The sequence below is a fragment of the Capsicum annuum genome, chromosome 11 (assembly GCF_002878395.1).
Source record: "Capsicum annuum cultivar UCD-10X-F1 chromosome 11, UCD10Xv1.1, whole genome shotgun sequence".
NCBI lineage: Eukaryota > Viridiplantae > Streptophyta > Magnoliopsida > Solanales > Solanaceae > Capsicum > Capsicum annuum.
This window is the reverse complement of record NC_061121.1, coordinates 224,741,867-224,753,904: the sequence shown is the minus strand read 5'-3', so window position 1 is coordinate 224,753,904 and position 12,038 is coordinate 224,741,867. Positions and strand designations below refer to the sequence as shown.

The following is a 12,038-nucleotide window of genomic DNA, read 5'->3' as shown; positions in this document are numbered from 1 at the left end:
AGGGGAGGTAGTTTCTCAATCACTTCAACCTTTACCTTGTCTACTTTAATTCCTTTAGCCAAAATTTTGTGGCTAAGAACAATGCCTTCCTTCACCATGAAATGGCATTTTTTCCATTTAAGGACAATGTTAAACTCTTCACACCGCAGCAATTCCCAACTAAGTTTTAGCAAGCAGAGCTCAAAGAAATCACCAACAACAAACAAATCTTCTATAAACACCTCTAAAGTGACTTCAACCATATCAGAAAATATCGATATCATATACCTCTGGAAAGTGTTAGGTGCATTACACAAACCGCAAGGCATCTATTTAAAAACAAACATGCCATATGGGCACGTGAATGTCATCTTTTCCTGATCTTCAAGAGCAATAGAAATCTGGTTATAACCAAAATACTCATCCAAGAAACAATGCCAACCACTTCCCACTAGCCGATCAAGCATCTGATCCATGAAAGGCATTGGGAAGTGGTCCTTTAGTGTCCATGAGTTAAGTTTTTTGTAATCTGTACACAACCTTAACCCAGTAACAGTCCTAAGTGGGATCAACTCATTCTTCTCGTTATCCATAACTATTATGCGTCATTTCTTCGGCACACACTAAATAAGACTCACCCACTTACTATCTGAGATGGGGTATACTACTTCTGTGTCTAGCCACATGATGATTTCTTTCTTCACCACCTCCTGCATAAGTGGATTTAGATAATGTTGGTGCTCAATAGTTTGGATACAATACTCCTCTAGCTAAATATTATGTATACATATACCAGGAGGAATACCAATGATATCTGCAATCGTCTAACCAATAGCTCTCTTATACCTCTTTAGAAAAGAGGTAAGGGCTTCCACCTTTTGTTCACCTAGATCAGCTACAATAATAACAAGTAGTGTATTCCCACTGCCCAGAAATATATACCTCAAATTATCGGGCAACTCTTTCATCTCCAATGTGGGTGGCTCTTCGATAGAAGGTTTATTAGGTGGACTTAACGATTGTTCAAGTCCAAGTCCAACTTCTTAGGCCCATATGAATAATACCACATGCCTGTTAAGGCATACACAGTATCCTTATAATCTTCAATACCATTATGATCGAAATTCATCAATACAGCGGCTAATGTCTCCACAACAAATTTTTCTTCTATAGGCACTTCCTGCTCTTCTTCATAATAGAAATCCACAATAGAAAATACACTTATATCTTTATGTTGTTTCATGGACTAGCATTTATCAAATCTAGCTACCTCATCAGTCAACCAAAATAGTAGCTCATTTGCGCTCAAATCAATAAGTACACTCCCGGTTTCAAGAAAAGGTCGACCCAAGATTATGGGCACCTCGAAATCCACCTTATAATTGAGAATGACAAAATCAGCCAAAAATATCAAATTGGTCACCTTTACTAATACATCATATAGAATTCCCAAGGGCCGCTTCACAGACCTGTTTACTATAACTAGTCTTATGTTTGTGGGCAAGGGATCCCCCAAACCCAACTTGTTATACACAGCCAGTGGCATCAGTTTTATACTAGATCCTAAGTCACATAGAGCTTTTGCAAAGCCAAGAGGCCCAATAGTACATGGGATAATAAATGCTCCAAGGTCTACCTTTTTCTGAACCGAAGAACTTATGGAGATAGCACCACAATGAAGGAGATTTTCCATTGGCTCTAAGCTAACCGTTCGCTTCTTCGTGACAAGGTCTTCCATAAATTTTGCATACCCGGGCATTTTTCTAATGACTACACCAATGGAAAATTGGTCCTTAACTGCTTAAGCATGGCCATTAATTTGCCAAACTTTGTATCATTGGCCTTCTTCTGCAACTGATGGGGAAATGGAGAAGGTGGTTTTGGGAGCGTAGTAACCACCACTTCAGTGTCCTTTATCTTTCTCTTCTCTAACTTATCAACCTTTTGATGGTTGGATGGTGTATCATCAATAACTTTATCTAGTTTCTAAGACACCACTAGATGATTAATACACCACTGGATGATCAATCTCCACTTTTTCAACATTATATACCACAATATCAACCCCAAGCTTACCCATATGAGGGTTTGCTAATACCTTACCACTCCTAGTGGTAATTGCCATATATGAACCATCATTACTCGGGTTGTAAACTGTGTCTCTTGGTAGGGTGACACTCTTCCTCTAATTTAATGCGACAGAAAGTTGGTTCATCTGTTGCTTTAATTGTTTTATCAAAGTAGAGTGTCAATCAACAAGCTGATTTATCAAGGAAATTCCCTTTTTATCTCAGCTACCCTAGTATTGTTTGCTTCTACTCCCTTCAATAACTTAGCCATCATGTCCTCGATAGATAACTTTCCCGAACTAGTACTGACAACCTCGTGGTTTCTAGGAGGAACATACAACCCACTCCTGTCATTCTTATTCTTCCAATTTCCTTGATCGCAGTCCTTATAGCCAGATTTTTCATAATAGTTCCAACCATAGTTTTATTGTCCATGACCTCGAAAACCCCCTTGATTGTTCAAATAATTGGCTTCCTCCTCAGAATCAGAGTCAGCCCTTCCCTGTGACACTACAACTTTAACCTTCTCTATCTTTCCTAATAATAAGTGCTTAGTGAGAATATCCATCTATGACTTTATGTGAGCCATGTCCTGATTATGTTCCTCTTTCCTCCGCCTCTAATCTGGGGCCATGCCAATAGATACAGTAGAGCTTGCTACCTCAGACTACCTGGCATGCAAAGCTCTACTCTATTTCATCATACGGTCAAACATCTCAGCTGCTTCAGGAAAAGTGAGATCCATGAATGCCCCACCTGCAACATTATCCACTACTAGCTTTGTTAAGGAGTTCAAAGACTGATATAAGATCTCCATCAGCTGGACATTAGTCATCTAATGATTTGGACACTGTATAAGCTTTTTCTTGAACCTCTCCCAAGTCACATGGAGAGCCTCAATTGGAAGCTATCTAAAGTTACTGATCTCATCTCTCAACTATGACCTCTTAGATGGCCGAAAAAACCTTTCTAGGAAAGCATCTTTCAGTTGCCTCCAATTGGTAATAGAGTCAGGAGTTCCATTCAACCATAAAGTTGCCTCCCCAGACAGAGACAATGGGAACAACCGCAACCTAATAGTATTTTCCCAAACTCCTGGGTTGTCAAACAATTTGCATATTGAGATAATATTGACCAAATTCATATTCGGGTCATCACCTACAGGTCCACCGAACAACCCTTTGAGATGTAATAACTGGATCATAGTGCTCGTGATATTAAACTTGGCTCTAGGTGCTAAGGTCAGAGGAATAATAGCCCCTGTTGCACCAGCTCCATCCAAATCGTCATCATCATCATCAAGATTAAATTGGATGGCCTGGCGTTCTAGTCACACCCTAGCATGGTAATTTCGGTTGACATTTCTGTTTGCCAGTGCAGGCACTTTATCTGCATGTCTCTACTTGACTAGATTTAATAAGTCATCATCACCCAGATCATCATCATCTAGGTTTAGTGCTCGGCCTGCATTGTCTGCATTCTGTTGATTCGACTGTGCAGCTACTAATGTAGCCAGTCTAGCTTCTTCTTGCTGAGCAGCTAATCTCTCCGGGTCTTGTTGACCATCCATTCTGCCAAAAAGTTGAGGTTCTGGATGAATAGGTAATAAGGGTTCACCTGATCTCTGTGTACTTGGAATACAGGACAATCAACCTACACAGAACTAATACAACAAGAAAAAAGTAAAATTTGGGAAACTTTGACCAAAGATCAATTAACAATCATAGACTTAATTGACAGTCGTATTCCTCTGCTACGACGGCAAACTTTTATACACCCAACTTACAAATTTCTTACAAAAGTGTAAGCGGTCGTTTTGAAATATAGAACCCAACAAAGGTTGGGGTCGAATCCCACAGGGAATACTTATGCAACTTAGCAAGTTGATTCTTAATAGACTGTTGATCTAAGGTTCTGAGATAAAGGGGGGTTTTGATGTGTTAATCTTATTCTTTTGGTATTTTATTACACAGAGGTCCAACTAATAAGAGTTAATGCAAATATAACTTCAATGAGAATAGGATAACTAGGGTTATGCTCACCAAGATGTTCAAGCAGTTAGGGTTGTTAATCGGAGTTCAATTTCTAAATCATGATTTCAATTACAAGAAGTATTGAATTCCAAGGATTTACCCACTTGTTTCTCAACCTAACGGGTACTTTACCCTTTATTTCATTCGAACTTAAAGGATTCATGTATTATTCAATAGAATTCGCATGAGGGTTAATCCCGTTAGGGCATTGACCCTTAATCCAAAGGGTAAATCTATGGATATAATGTGAATCATCACTTTTCCCATCATCCAATTTTTTGCTCAGACAAGTGGTGTTCATAGGCTCACATCGCAAGTTTGCAACCAAGAGATATCATTATAATGAAGAGAAGTTCATGCAATTTAAATACATATTAAAAATCAGATGAATTCACAACCCCAAAGAACTCTCTAATAAATAGAGTTTAGCCACTCATCTCCATGTAAGATATCAACAACATATTAATATTCATCAATAATTTTAAAGGAGTACTTACAACAATCACAATATTGTTATCTCAATCTTCAATGAAAAAATATATGAATAGTAGTCAGATCCCAAGTTCTAGCTTCCAATCTCAAAGAATAGTGTTATAATGTTGTCAATAGAGGTGAAAAATATGATACTACTGTCAAAAATGACAAAATAAAACCTAATACTTAGTATTTATATGATTCTAGGACTGGGATTTTAAAATTCAAACTCGGAATTACTGCTTCATACTAGACGGAACGGGCGACAGTTCATTACAGAGGAGATGGTCCGTCGCCTGGACCACCGCAAGACTTCTAGTGGCATAACATTCTATTTCTTGGAGACGGTCTAGGCCAACGGTTCATCACAGTGGCGATGGTCCATTTCTGTGACCATTGTGGGACTTCCAGTGGCACAACATTCTATTTATTGGCGATTGTTTAGGCCGATGTTTCATCACAGGGTCGATGGTCCATCACCTAGACCGTTGCTTGTTATTTTTCTGTTGCTTTGCCAGTTTTTCCTAGTTATTCTTCGCGTTTTATCCTTGTCCTGAAAACACTAAAACGCAATGATCAATACAACAATAGATGCTTGAAAACACACAATTATCCTAAGAGAAAGTCCAAAAATGTTTCCTCAAAAGTCGAAACATCAATAGAGCCGTAGGAAACCATTGCTGCAACTCTATCCCTTCCTCAGGACCTCAGAACTTTCATGATGATGAAGAATCTGGATGAAAGAGGATGATGTGTGATACTATAAGATAGCACCTTCGGATTCTCCAAAATCCTCACATGCTAGAGGAATACACTTGGGAGCGGATAAAAATAATTATGTTACATTCGAAGACTTTGCTTCCAATACCAAAATCCTACTTGAAGCCTTCTGCAAAGACATGAGCTACACCAGGTAGGCCATCTTCCAGGCCTTGAATAGTCTATGCAAGAAGAGATCTATCATAAAGCAGATTATCGGAAACTATCCGATTTTTTATCCTTATTTCGGCAGGAACAATCTTGTTATAAAGTCCGATTTCCCCTGTTCAAGTCGCCAGACAGGATCCCAACAAAAGTTGTTGTTCAGGAGATTCAAATTACCATGACCTCTAGAAAATGATCCTAAGGCAGTAAGGCAGACCAGGAATTTCAGACGAAGAAGCCAAGCGTACTACCAGAAGAAGAATGATAGCCGCTTCATCTGTAATAATCCTAGTTACATTGCAAGAAACTGTCCTCAACTCAAAACATCAAGAGATGTTGTCCACCTCTTTGATGAAATAGTTGATCATACAGGAATCTATTTCGACGAAGAGGACAACCTTGAATCCATTTTCTCGCTGGAAGAAGAGCCGACAGAGGACACCCTCTTCTCTGTAGAGGCTTATGAAGAATTAGGAGATATCGATGCTACTGATCTCTACCTGATATCCATCACTGTAGAAGACAACCAGAAATCAGCCAATTAGTTTTTCATGCTCAAGACATCAGGAATATTATCATCCAAAATAGCTGATTGCTCTCTAGATCTGTTCAACAGATATATGGATCCTTCAAATCCATCTATCCTCTGAGAAAGCTAGACTTTCAACCAGCTTCAAGTATTCAAAAGGCATAACAAATCCATCTTAAAGTTGTGCGGAAAACATCCAGGATTTCTCTTTTTCTATGCGTTCATTGTACTAGCCGATGACTTCTAGCAAGAACTCCTATGGCTATTCTGCTACATTTTCCATCACTATTATATCGTCATAAAGTTCAAATATTATGCCTTTTGGCATTTTTATCAAATCCAACAAGCTTTAAAAAGATTCATGCTATAGTGGATTCGATATTTCATATATTTCTACGATGCAACAATCTATATGTTGTACCATCTGGTAGGAATCATACGACATGAGATCCAAGTTAAGTCATAAATTTCATTACTCTAGAAATTTCTCAATGTCACTGTCTCTCTTAAAAATAAATCTTGTGAAGAATGATGCTTCATTCTCCAGCAAAGCAAATGCATTCCAAAGAAAAGGGACTACACCAATGATGGAGTCTGATGAACACCAACAGAATATTAGCCACCTTATTAGTTCAAAAATAATGAATCCATAAGTATACAGATGAAGCTCAGCCTCAAGAATGCAAAGATTCATCCAGCAAAAAGAGTTACTTCACCAGATCGATGAAGAGAAGCTTGGAATGATAGGAATGCCTCAGGCAGAAGCACGGAGTAGATTGGTGGATGAAAGGATACATGAGCTCACCGCCACCGGCACTATCCAACACTGTTTATGAAATGAAGTTGGCTTTGTGCACATGACGTAGATGTCTAAGTACCTTCCATGTATATGAAATGAAGTTGGCTTTGTCCATACGACGTAAATGTCAATGTCCTTTCTATGTATATGAAACGAAATTGGCTTAGTCTATGCTATAGCTTTCCGAAAAGATTCCATATCTGAGAAAAAACACACAGATCTGAGGTTTGTCTTTGTACACCTTTTTTTCCAAGTCCTCTAGAGGGCAATAGGACAGATAGAGCCACGGTAAGATCCATTTTTAGGCATATATGGAATAGTCTTGTACCTAGGAGACAAGGGATTTCATATATTTTAACACAGGCAAAGTCAACCCATCCCTCTTTTGGGTTGCAAAGGCTTTGTTTCCAAGTAAAACCATCCTTGATATGTAGCTTGCAGTTCCAAAATTATGTCATCCCATGTTTGGGTTGAGAAGGCTTTATAGATAAAATGCAAAATGTCTATAAGGATGCGTAGCTCAGTCGTAGGAAAGCTGCGGTATGTAGATTAAAAGCTTTGATATTGTATTTCGTACCACCTATATGGTCATGAATCGCCTGTCATGTTGGAAAGTTAAGTCTCTATTTCTGTGGTGTGAACAAAAGCTTTGACTTGTTATGGTGTACCACCTTTTTGATATTGAAACAACCTATTATATTGGAAAGTTAGTCTCTGTGTCTATGGTTAGTCTATGTGTCTGTGGTGTTTGTCGAAAGCTTTGATTTTATATGGTTTGCCGCCTACATGGTCATGAAACCGCATTTCATATTAGAAAGTTCAGGGTCTATTGTCTAGCCACCTGACTGCTCTCACTGGCAGTCTTCCGTGCCCCTCTGCCTCCCCGTGTATTTCATACCCACGGAGAAGTGTTGGCGAGAGCAGCCAGGCAGCTAGGAAACAGACGCGAACTTTCCAACATGAATGGATGTTTCACGACCATGAAAGCAGCATGCCATATGAAGTCAAGGCTTTCGTCAAACACCACCAACACGGAGACTAACTTTCCAACATAACAGGCGGTTTTAACACAGTGAAGGTTGTACGCCATAACGTGTCAAAGCTTTCATCGACACCACAAACATAGAGACTAACCTTTTCAACATTACAAGTGATTCACGACTCCATAGGTGCATGCCATATGAAATCAAATATTTTACTCTACACACCCTAACTTTCAAACGACTGAGCTACACATCCATATACATAGTTTGTTTTTTATATACAAAGCCTTCTCAACCCAAAAATAGGATGGCATGACTTTTTAACTACAAGCTATACATCAAGGATGGTTTGCCTTGGCAACAAAACCTTCACAACTCAAATGAAGGATGGCTTGAGTTTGCCATTCTTAAAACATATGAAATACCTTTTCTCCTTAGTACAAAACTGTTTTGTATATGCCTAAAATGAGGTCTTACGGTGGATCTCCCTGGCCTGTTGCCCTCTAGCAGCCGTGGAAAAAAAGGTGTACTAAGGCAGACCTCAAATCAACGTGTTCTTTCTCAAATATGGAATCCTTTTAGAAAGCTATGGCATGGACTATGCCAATTTCGTTTCATAGACATGGAAAAGACTTAGACATCTATGTCATGTGGACAAAGCCAAATTTGTTTCATATCCATTGTTTGTACTTAGACATCTACGATGTGTGGACAAAGCCAACTTTGTTTCATAAACATAGAAACAAACTTTGGGGTGCCATTGTTTCCGTCGCAACAAGCTAGCACTTTGCCTTAGTATTTCCTTACCCCCTACTCTGACATAAAGGATTGAAGTATCCATCCCTTTTGAAGAGAGAAATCAAGAGAAGGAAAGTTTAGCCAACAAACATCTTTATTGATAGTAGAGAGAAACTATATAAGAGGCCCAGGCTTTTTTTTATAGCTAAAGAAAGCTTACTAAATAAGCTAAGATATGGAGAAACATCAAATGAAATAATAAAATCCTATCCTAACAGCTAAGCTAAGAGATTGGAATTATCCCTGATGGCTGGATAAGTCTTATACTTTTTGAAGGGATAAGCATTATCTGTTATGACTGGATAAGCCTTATCTTTATTCACATCGCCCCTACTAATATGAGGGGGGCCAAATAAAAACAAACCAAACTATGTTGTTGGCATGTCACAATATTTCCAAGCAGGTGAGTCAACAACTTACAAGCAGGTGCATCAGCAACTTTACAGGCATCTTGCAAGAAGGTGGATAAGCTCCTTATCTTCAAAGTAGCTGAGTTAGGTGCTTCGAAACCTATCTAAAAGGGTAACCAACTGAGAAGGGTTTGCTTGGAGAGGAGGGTAACCCACTGGAAAGGATAACCTACTTATGAGGGTAACCCATCAGACAGGGTTTCCTTGGACAGGAGGGTAACCCACTGGGAAGGGTAACCCACTGGAGAGGATAACCTACCGGAAAGGGTAACCCAGTGGATAAGGTAACTTATTTCACATTTCATCTTACGTCATCTTTCAGGTAGCATTATGGGATATTGCCGGTGGCGATGATCTCGCTTATGCTTCTTCTATCCACCAATCTACCTCGTGCTTATGCATGAGGCGTTCTTGGCCTTCCAAGCTTTTCTTCATCGATCTGGTGAAGTAACTCTTTCTCTTGGATGAATCTTTGCATTCTTGCAGAGGAACCATCAATCGTATACTTGTGGCTTCATCATTTTTAATCTTATACGGTGGCTGATATTCTTTTGTTTTTTTGCCGAACTTCAACCCTATGAGGATGATCATTGGTGTAGTTCCTTTTCTTTAGAATGCATCTTCTTTTCTGTAGAGTGAAGTATTGTTCTTCACAACATTTATTTTTAAGAGGGAGCATTAGATCGGGAAATACCTAGAGTGATGAAATCTCCGACTGGGATTGGACTTCATGGTCTGTGATTCGTACCAGGTGATACAACCTGAAGGCTGTTGCATCACAGAAATCTTTGAAGCGTTGAATCCAGTATAACATGAATCTTATTGGAGTTGGTTGGATTCAATCATAATGCCTGAAGGCATAAAACTTCAACTCCATGATGATAAAATAGTGATGGAAAATATAGCAGAATAGCTTTTGGAGTTCTTGCTGGAAGTCATTTTCTAGTATAATGAACACATAACAACAAAGATATTTTGGATGTTCACCTAACAGCTTCAGGATATATTTGTTACGCCTTTCGAATACTTGAAGCTTGTTGAAAGTCTAAATTTCTCAGATGATAGATGGATCTGAAGGATCTATATATTTGTTGAATAGATCTAAAGAATGATCTTCTAATTCAGATGATAACATTCCTGGTGTGTTGAACATAAGAAACTGACTTGACAATTTCTAGTTGTCCTTAGTAACATAGATTTCTCCTCATTTTTTGTAGATATCTATGGAAAAGATGATGTCCTGCATCAGCTCTTCTTCCAGTGACAATACCGATTTAAGGTCGACCTATTTGTTGGGATAGATTCCAACATGATCACCTATTTTTTCAAAGAGGTGGACAACATCTTTTGACTTCTTGGATTTAGGAAAATATTTTGCAAAGTAACCAGGCTTTCTATAGATAAAGCAACTATCATTCCTCTTCCTAAAATCTGCTGGGCTCCTTCGTTTGAAATGCCTTATTTTCCTGGGTACCCTAGGATTGTCATCTGGAGGCCTAGGTTGTTTGAATCTCCTGAACAACAGCTTTCACTGGGATCCCTCCTGACATCTTGAACAGGGACAGTTGAACTTCATAACAAGATTGTTCCTTCTGTAATGAGAATCAAAAACTAGGTGTTTATCAATAATCTGCTTTAGTACAGATCTCTTCTCGCATTGACTCTTCATGGCCTAGAAAATAGCCTTCTTTGTGTAGCTCGTGTCTTTGCAGAAGGCTTCTAGCAAGATTCTGTTATTGGCGGCAAAGTCTTGGAATGTGAGATAATTGGTTTTATCCACAATACTAAGTGTATTCCACCTGTATTTGAGGATTTTGGAGAATTTGGAAGTGCAATCTGACAGTGTCATGCATTGTTCTCCGTCAGCCAGATTCTTCTTCATCCTGAATATTCTGAAGTCCTGAGGCAGGGATGGAGTTGAAACAATGGTTTCCTCTGCCTCTGTTGTTGGTTCAAGCCTCCTTTCTGGGATTGGATCACTAGTTATTCTTTTTTGCTCGAAGACCTTTTGAGAGACACTGGCTTGCTAGAGTGTTTCTCTAACATAGATGGACAGTCCTTCTTGGGCAATTAGATTGATTGCTAGAAAGCATCTCCATCGTTCTTGACACAATCACTAGCACAAAAGTTATTGTTAGGACCAGATGACTGTCTTCTAAAGAAACATGGTGATTGGTCAATAATGAAGATGTCCTCGGATATTCCTTTCTCTACATTGAAAGTAGACCTAGTAATTTCTTCTACTGTTGGATAGGGATCGTCAAGATCTTTAGGACAAGCCATGATATTCTCTGAAGCTTGTGCTTCCCTCTTCATCTTTCTGGACTTGGTACATTCTTTTGAAAAGTGTCCTTTGTCACGGCAGATGAAGCATTTGTGCTTTCCTAGATCTTTCTTGGTGGAGGGTGTGGCATCTTTGCTGATAATTTTCTCTTCGTCCAATGGTTTCTTCTTTCTGTCCCGTCTAAACAACATATATCTCTTGTGCCTTGCCTAATGTCTGGACAGCTGAGGAGAAACTTCTAGTTTGAGAGCTAGATCATAATGCTTATCGTCAGAGCGGATGATTGGGAAAATTCATCTGACATGGTATTACCGAATAAAGTTTCCTTATGTTTCTCTAAAGGATGGGAGACTATATTGTGTGATGATTCTTTTTTCATGAGCCCATCATCCTTTGGAACAACAACACTTGTGTTAACTTGATTGAGGTGGATCAAGTCAACAGCCTTATCATAGTTCTTGAGATGACACTGCTTCAGAGAGGCCTGTTCGCAGTTATGGGATTCCTTATTAAGGATATACAAGAGATTATCTGAAGTAGTGGAATCTCATTCACAGTTTTTGATCATCATATGTGCCGGATAAACTTTGTTGTCTTTGTTGTCCTGCAACTATTCTTCAGGATCACAGTCTTTTGATGCACTCTGAATAGAAGTAGCCTCTGATGAATCTTCATCCTGTGCCTCTATTCTCTTGATCTCAAGATCATCAGTTGGGACTACAAAAACTGGACCATGGTTGATGGGAGCACGTGTCG

The 12,038-nt window shown here is 39.0% G+C and overlaps 1 long non-coding RNA gene across 1 annotated transcript; it reads right to left on the bottom strand.

Moving 5' to 3' along the window:
- Positions 1-4,519: 4,519 nt before the first annotated feature.
- On the bottom strand, positions 4,520-11,657 carry LOC124888569. Its single transcript, XR_007047037.1, has 2 exons — positions 9,009-11,657; positions 4,520-5,992 (listed from the first exon to the last, which is right to left on the bottom strand). It is a non-coding gene; the product is annotated as an uncharacterized LOC124888569 (long non-coding RNA).
- Between the last annotated feature and the right edge of the window lie 381 nt (positions 11,658-12,038).